Raw genomic sequence first — 6,000 nt, forward strand, 5'->3', positions numbered from 1 at the left:
TTAGCTCACAGGATCAAGAAACTGAGAAACTGTATTCAAAGAGCTTCGGCCACATGTGAACCTGGTATAGAAAACTTGGAATCCTGGATTTAAACCTGATACCATCATTTGGGATGGGATATTTAGAGATCCTGGAATGGGAGTGATCATGTTTTGCATGGGGTGATAATGTGAATAATTTGTCATCAGAACATACACTGTGTTACAAAAATGCTACACGTTTCCCATCTCTATGTGTGTGTCCTTTTCAGCTTTTATTTTTCTTTGCATTTCATTTGGAATAATTTACATTAATTTATCTTCAAGAACACTGATTTCCCAGCATCCTGGCTCTGTCAGGTCTACTGATGAACCTGTTCAAAGCATTTTTCAGTTATGTTTTATTTTTTATATTTACTATTTCCACTTGACTTTTATATCATTTATATTTCTGCTAAACTTCCCCAATTGTTCATTCAGTTGTTCCCATTTTCCACTATTTCCATAGTTTGGACTACTGTAACAAAGTACTATAGACTGGATGGCTTATAAACAACAGAAAATCATTTTTCACAGTTCTGGAGGCTAGAAGTCTGAGATCAGGTACCAATATGATCAGGTTCTGGTGAGGATCTTTTTCTGGATTGTAAACTACCAGGTTCTCATTGTATCCTTACTTGGCTTCTGATTTTCATATCCTCACTAGAAAGCTCTCTGGGGTCCTTTATATAAGGGCATGAATCCCATTTGTGAGGTCTCCACCCTCATGACTTACCTACCTCTCAGTGGCCCCACCTCCTGATACCATCCCATTGGGGATAAGGATTTCAGTAGACAAATTTTATGGGAATACCCTTTAATATATTTTAGCCAAATTTATTTTAAGTTCTCTGCCTGATAGTTCCAGTAAGTCAGCCAAACGAGTTCCGGTCTTTTGACAGTGGGTTCCTTTCTATTGCTGTTTTGCATCTACAAGTTTTAGCTGAAAGTTGGATGTTGTGTGTAGGGCAATGTAAACTGAAATGAAAAGTATTTATTCCTGGAAATAGACATGGCTGCTCTTCTAATAGATAGGCCATTAGCATGGCAGCATTGAGTTGATCCAGTCAGTGGTCAGGTAGGGTTTTGGTTTTGTTGTTGCTATTGTGAATTTTAGTTAACACAGACTTCAAATTCCTGTAATGTTACCTTGTATTTGAAGTAGACACTGGTTTTCCAGAGAATTTTTCCCAACGTTCCTGGACTGTACTTGCCTTTAGGCCTTTCCTGGGTTTCTGCATCTCAGTGATAGTCTCTCTATATTCTTGTATCTCTCTCTTAGTAGTTGATATCTGGGTTTTTTGTTTGTTTGTTTGAACTGGGGATGAACCCAGGGGCACTTTACCCTTGAGGTATATCCCCAGCCCTTTTAATTGGGGGTGGGGGGCAGAAAGTGTCTCTCTGTTGCCTGGGCTAGCTTTAAACTTATGATCCTCCTGCCTCAGCCTCCCAAGTTACTGGAATTACAGGCATGCATTACTGTGCCCACTTAGATTGCTGCTGTTACTCGGTTCTTGCTAACTTGGTATGGGACACAGAAGTTGTCCTATGTCCCTGGGTCTTAACATTTTTTTTTCCCAGTGATCCTGCCCCTCTTCCACTGGTAAGAGGTATTTTATTGTCTGGCCCAAGATAATTTCCTCCCATTCCATCATGGGTAGATTTTTTTTTCTTTTCCTTTCCTCTAGTCACAGTGGATCTTCACCTGTATCCTGAGAGTGACAGGGTTTGCTGCACTGCACTAAATGGCTTAAGGTTTTTGTTTGATAGAATAGTGTCCCTTGGGATTTTGTATCATTTTTGTATCAGCACCCATCCCCCTACTGGCATACCCCATGAAAGGATGCCTTTTCTACTTTTCCACTCTACTACTAGTGTTTCTTATGAGCACCCAGTGGAGGTCTGTGGTGAAGAGCCTGCAGGTGGAAGCCAACAGCCCTTAGGTCTACAGCTCTCAGGGGTTCTATATTCTCACTATCCCACTCAGCCTTTAACAGTTTATTAAAATTGTCCATTTCTTTGGATAATGGAACATTAGCAAATATGACACAAGAACTCATAAGAAGTGTTTGCACATTGAAGTTTGCCCACTCTTGCTGCTCTTTGGAACCCTAAGCCCATGTGTGAAAAGGCAGGGACTATGAAGTTGGAAAATGACAGACCACTTGGAGCAGTGATGGAGCAGATATGATTCATCCCAACTGAGGCAGCTCGACCAACCAGATTTTCAACTACCAAATATGTAAATGAAGACATCCCAGCCAGGTATCTCTGATCAAGGTAACTGTGGTTCGCAGTCTCTGAGCTGATCCTGAATGATCCCTCACTCCTGGTATTCATACTCTTGTATAATTCTCTCTCCTAGATTTAGTGACTTGGTTCTAGAATAAGGCGGAGGTAATGGATGTCACTTCCAAGATTAGGTTACAAAAAGACTGTGGCTTCTGTTTTGGGTGCTCCTTTAATCTCTCAGATGGCTCATCCTAGGGGAAGACAGCTGCCATCTCATTAAGCAGCCCTTTACAAAGGCCCATGTGAGTGAATTTGAGAGGATATCCTTCCCCAGTGTTGCCTTCAGGCGGGACCTTCAAGCCAGATAGCTTTACTAACCTCATGAGAAATCTTCAGCCACAGGCATACTTCTGAGCCATACCTGAAGGGGACCCACAGAAATTGTGAGTTAACAAATGTTGTTTTAAGCTGACAAATGTTACGGTGATTTGTTACATAGTCATAGGTTAGTAATATATTGGCCCAGACAAGGAAGGCTCTGCCATCTACTCCACCCATCCCAGACAACTAACAGAATAATGGATTACAATGTTTATTTTAAGTCTCTAAGTTTGTGTGGCTTGTTACCTAGAAAAAAAACCTAGCTGATAAATTTACTATTCAGTGAATTTTATCCTCCACTATTCTTCCCCAACAGATAACCAATACTAATCAACTACTATGAGCACTTCCATGTTTTAGTCTTGCTAATAAACCTGTATAGATGTACATATGTGAGTATGCTTATAATCATATAGAAACTATATAAGGATTGCTTTCTTCTTTGATGCATACTACTATCTCTGGATCTTGCTTTATTGCTCAACAATTTTCTTTTGAATGGTTATATGATAGTTTGTGGGGTGGCTATGCAAGAATCTATGCCATTATTTGCATATTAAAATTTCTTCAAATTTTTGTCATTAGGAAAATGTTACTAAGAATATTAAGGAGTTGGGCTGGGGATGTAGCACAGTGGTAGAGCACTTGACTATCATATGTGAGACCCTGGTTTTGATCCACCATACACACACGTGTGAAGAAATAGCTTGCCTGGGCTCATGCCAGAGTTATCAGTCCTGGCTTTACCAATTTTTAGCTGTGTAACCTTGACAGGTTAGTTAACTTCTCTTTCCTGATTTTTTCAACTATAAAGATGTTCACACTAGTTACCTATCTTAGATTTCACTACGAAGTATACTCTTTTCCTGGGACTGCTTTACAAAGTACCAGGAAAAGAATGGCCTAAACCAACAGAACTTTATTACACACAGTTCTGGAGGCTAGAAGTCCAAAATCAAGGTGTCATTAGGGCCCTGTTGTAACCTATGAAAATGGTAGGGAAGGGACTATTCTATGCCTCTTTTCTAACTGCTGGTTGTTTTGTGTGTTACTTTGCTTGTGGATGCATCAGTCCATTGATATGGCTGATTTCTCCCTGAGGTCTTCATGCATCTGTCTCTGTGTCTAAATTTTCCTTTTTTGTAAGAATACCAGTATATCAGATTAGTTCCTACCCTAATAACTTCTTTTTAATCTGATAGCCTCTGTAAAGACTATTTCCAAATAAGGTTATGTTCTGAGGTACTGGGGGTTATGATTTCCACATATCCTTTTAGGAGGACACAATTCAACTTATATCAAGAAGTTAATGGATTTATTTGTGTAAGGCACTTAGAACTTTGTATGGAGAGAGGTTCTTAATGACTATTAGATACATCTCCATTACTGTATTTGCTTAGATCTCCATACGACTTCCTGTGCTTGGGAAAGCAGTGGGATTTGAGAATGTCTATGACATTTAAATCTCATCCAACTATTTGAAGAGAAATGTGGTTTTGTGAAAGCAAAACGCAAGCCTCAGACTAAGGCTTATGTGATCAACATTTGAGGAATAGGCCAAGATGGATCTATCTGTAGTAGATAATGAGAAGGAGCACCCAGAGAGGTCAAAACATGCCAAGTGAGAAAGGAGCTCACAGAAGAGTGTTTCCAAGATATGTTTCAATGGAGGATATGTCCAGAATGGAAGTCAGGTTATATGAGAGTGGAAAGTTGCTGATTTTGTAACAGATAGGCCATTGTTGACTTGGATGAGTGCTATTTTGGAAATGAATTTAAGGAAAGCAATTGAGGAAACCTGAAGGAATTTCTGAATTCATCATAAAGTGACTTCTGGTAGAAAAAATACTAGGTCATTGGGCTGGATTGCTCTGTGTTGTCTGTGTTAAACTGAGAAATGAGGGTTGGCAAGAAGTAGAATTTATATGAGACTTGGGAGGACAAAAGGAAGGAGCAACTTCCCCTCTAAAAGTCTTTGAAATTATATTCATTGAAGGTCAGATGCTGAAGTATCCAGCAAGTTTTCTTTTTTCCTCACTCTTCCACTCTATATCCAGCCCTTCTTTCCATCTCAGTGCTGCTGACAGTGGCCCCAGGCCCACCACCAGCTTCTTGGGTGCAGACCCACAAAGGGAATAGCTTCTTATAGATTTTATCACTTCCCATTCACAGTCCCACTTCAGTAACTAGATGTTCTAGCTCCTCAGATATTCCTGAAAGCTCTGATTAGCCCACCCAATCCAATGGTTTCTAGAACCTTCCAGCCCCCCTCTTCTTATCTTTTTTAAATTTTTTTAAATTGTCAATGAACCTTTATTTATTTATATGTGGTCTGAGGATTGAACCCAGGGCCTCATGCATGCTAGGCAAGCGTTCTACCACTGAGCCACAACCTCAGCCCCCTCTTCTTAGCGTTATACTCCCAGATACTCCTATAAATTATGCATGGCCTAATTAATATTTTAAAATTCCTTATTCCACAACAGGGATATAGCTCAGTGGCAAAGTGCGTCCCTAACATGGTTGAGGCCCTGGGTTCAATCCTTGGCACCACCAAAAATGAAAAAAACCCTTATTCCATAATATTAATATTGATTATGCTTTCCCAATTGATAGTTACACTTTCTTTTCCTGAGAACTTGAACTTGATAGGTGTTGTTCTAAAATTGAGTGATGCCAGTGAGAAGTCTTAGACAAACTTGCTCTTTTTTTCCTTGTACATTATATGATGTGCCTTTCTGCCATATGATACTTTTTTTATTTTTGAGTTCTTTTTTTTTAATATTTTTTAGTTGTTGATGGACCTTTTTTTATTTATATGCGGTGCTGAGAATTGAACCCAGTACCTCACACATGCTAGGCAAGTACTCTACCACCGAGCTACAACCCCAGCCCTGAAATTAAGTTTTATGGAAGCACGTATCTTGGTCCTGATTTATTTTTTGCACCAAGGATTTAACCCAGAGGCACACTACTGCTGAGCTACATTCCCAGTCCTTTTTAGTTTTCATTTTGAGACAGGGTCTTGCCAAATTGCTGATGCTGGCCTCAAACCTGTAATCCTCCTGCTTCAGCCTCCAAAGTCACTGGGAATACAAGAGTGCACCGCCACACCCATAAATCCTGATCTTTTGTATTAATTTTACCTGGGTTATAGTAAGACATTATGGTTATTAATTTCATGAAAGTTTTATTTTGCATAACTTTTTATCTGATCCATTTTTTTTCTCTTAAAGGGATGTCAATTATGTAAGATAGCTTTGTCATCTTCTACATTTATTTTGTACCACTCCATGTTCATTTCATATCACTATTCTTCTTGGATTAGTGTGATTGACTCTAGCCTCCTATTAGGAGATAATTCTGTAT

This window comes from Callospermophilus lateralis, chromosome X (genome assembly GCF_048772815.1).
Source record: "Callospermophilus lateralis isolate mCalLat2 chromosome X, mCalLat2.hap1, whole genome shotgun sequence".
Classification (NCBI taxonomy): domain Eukaryota; kingdom Metazoa; phylum Chordata; class Mammalia; order Rodentia; family Sciuridae; genus Callospermophilus; species Callospermophilus lateralis.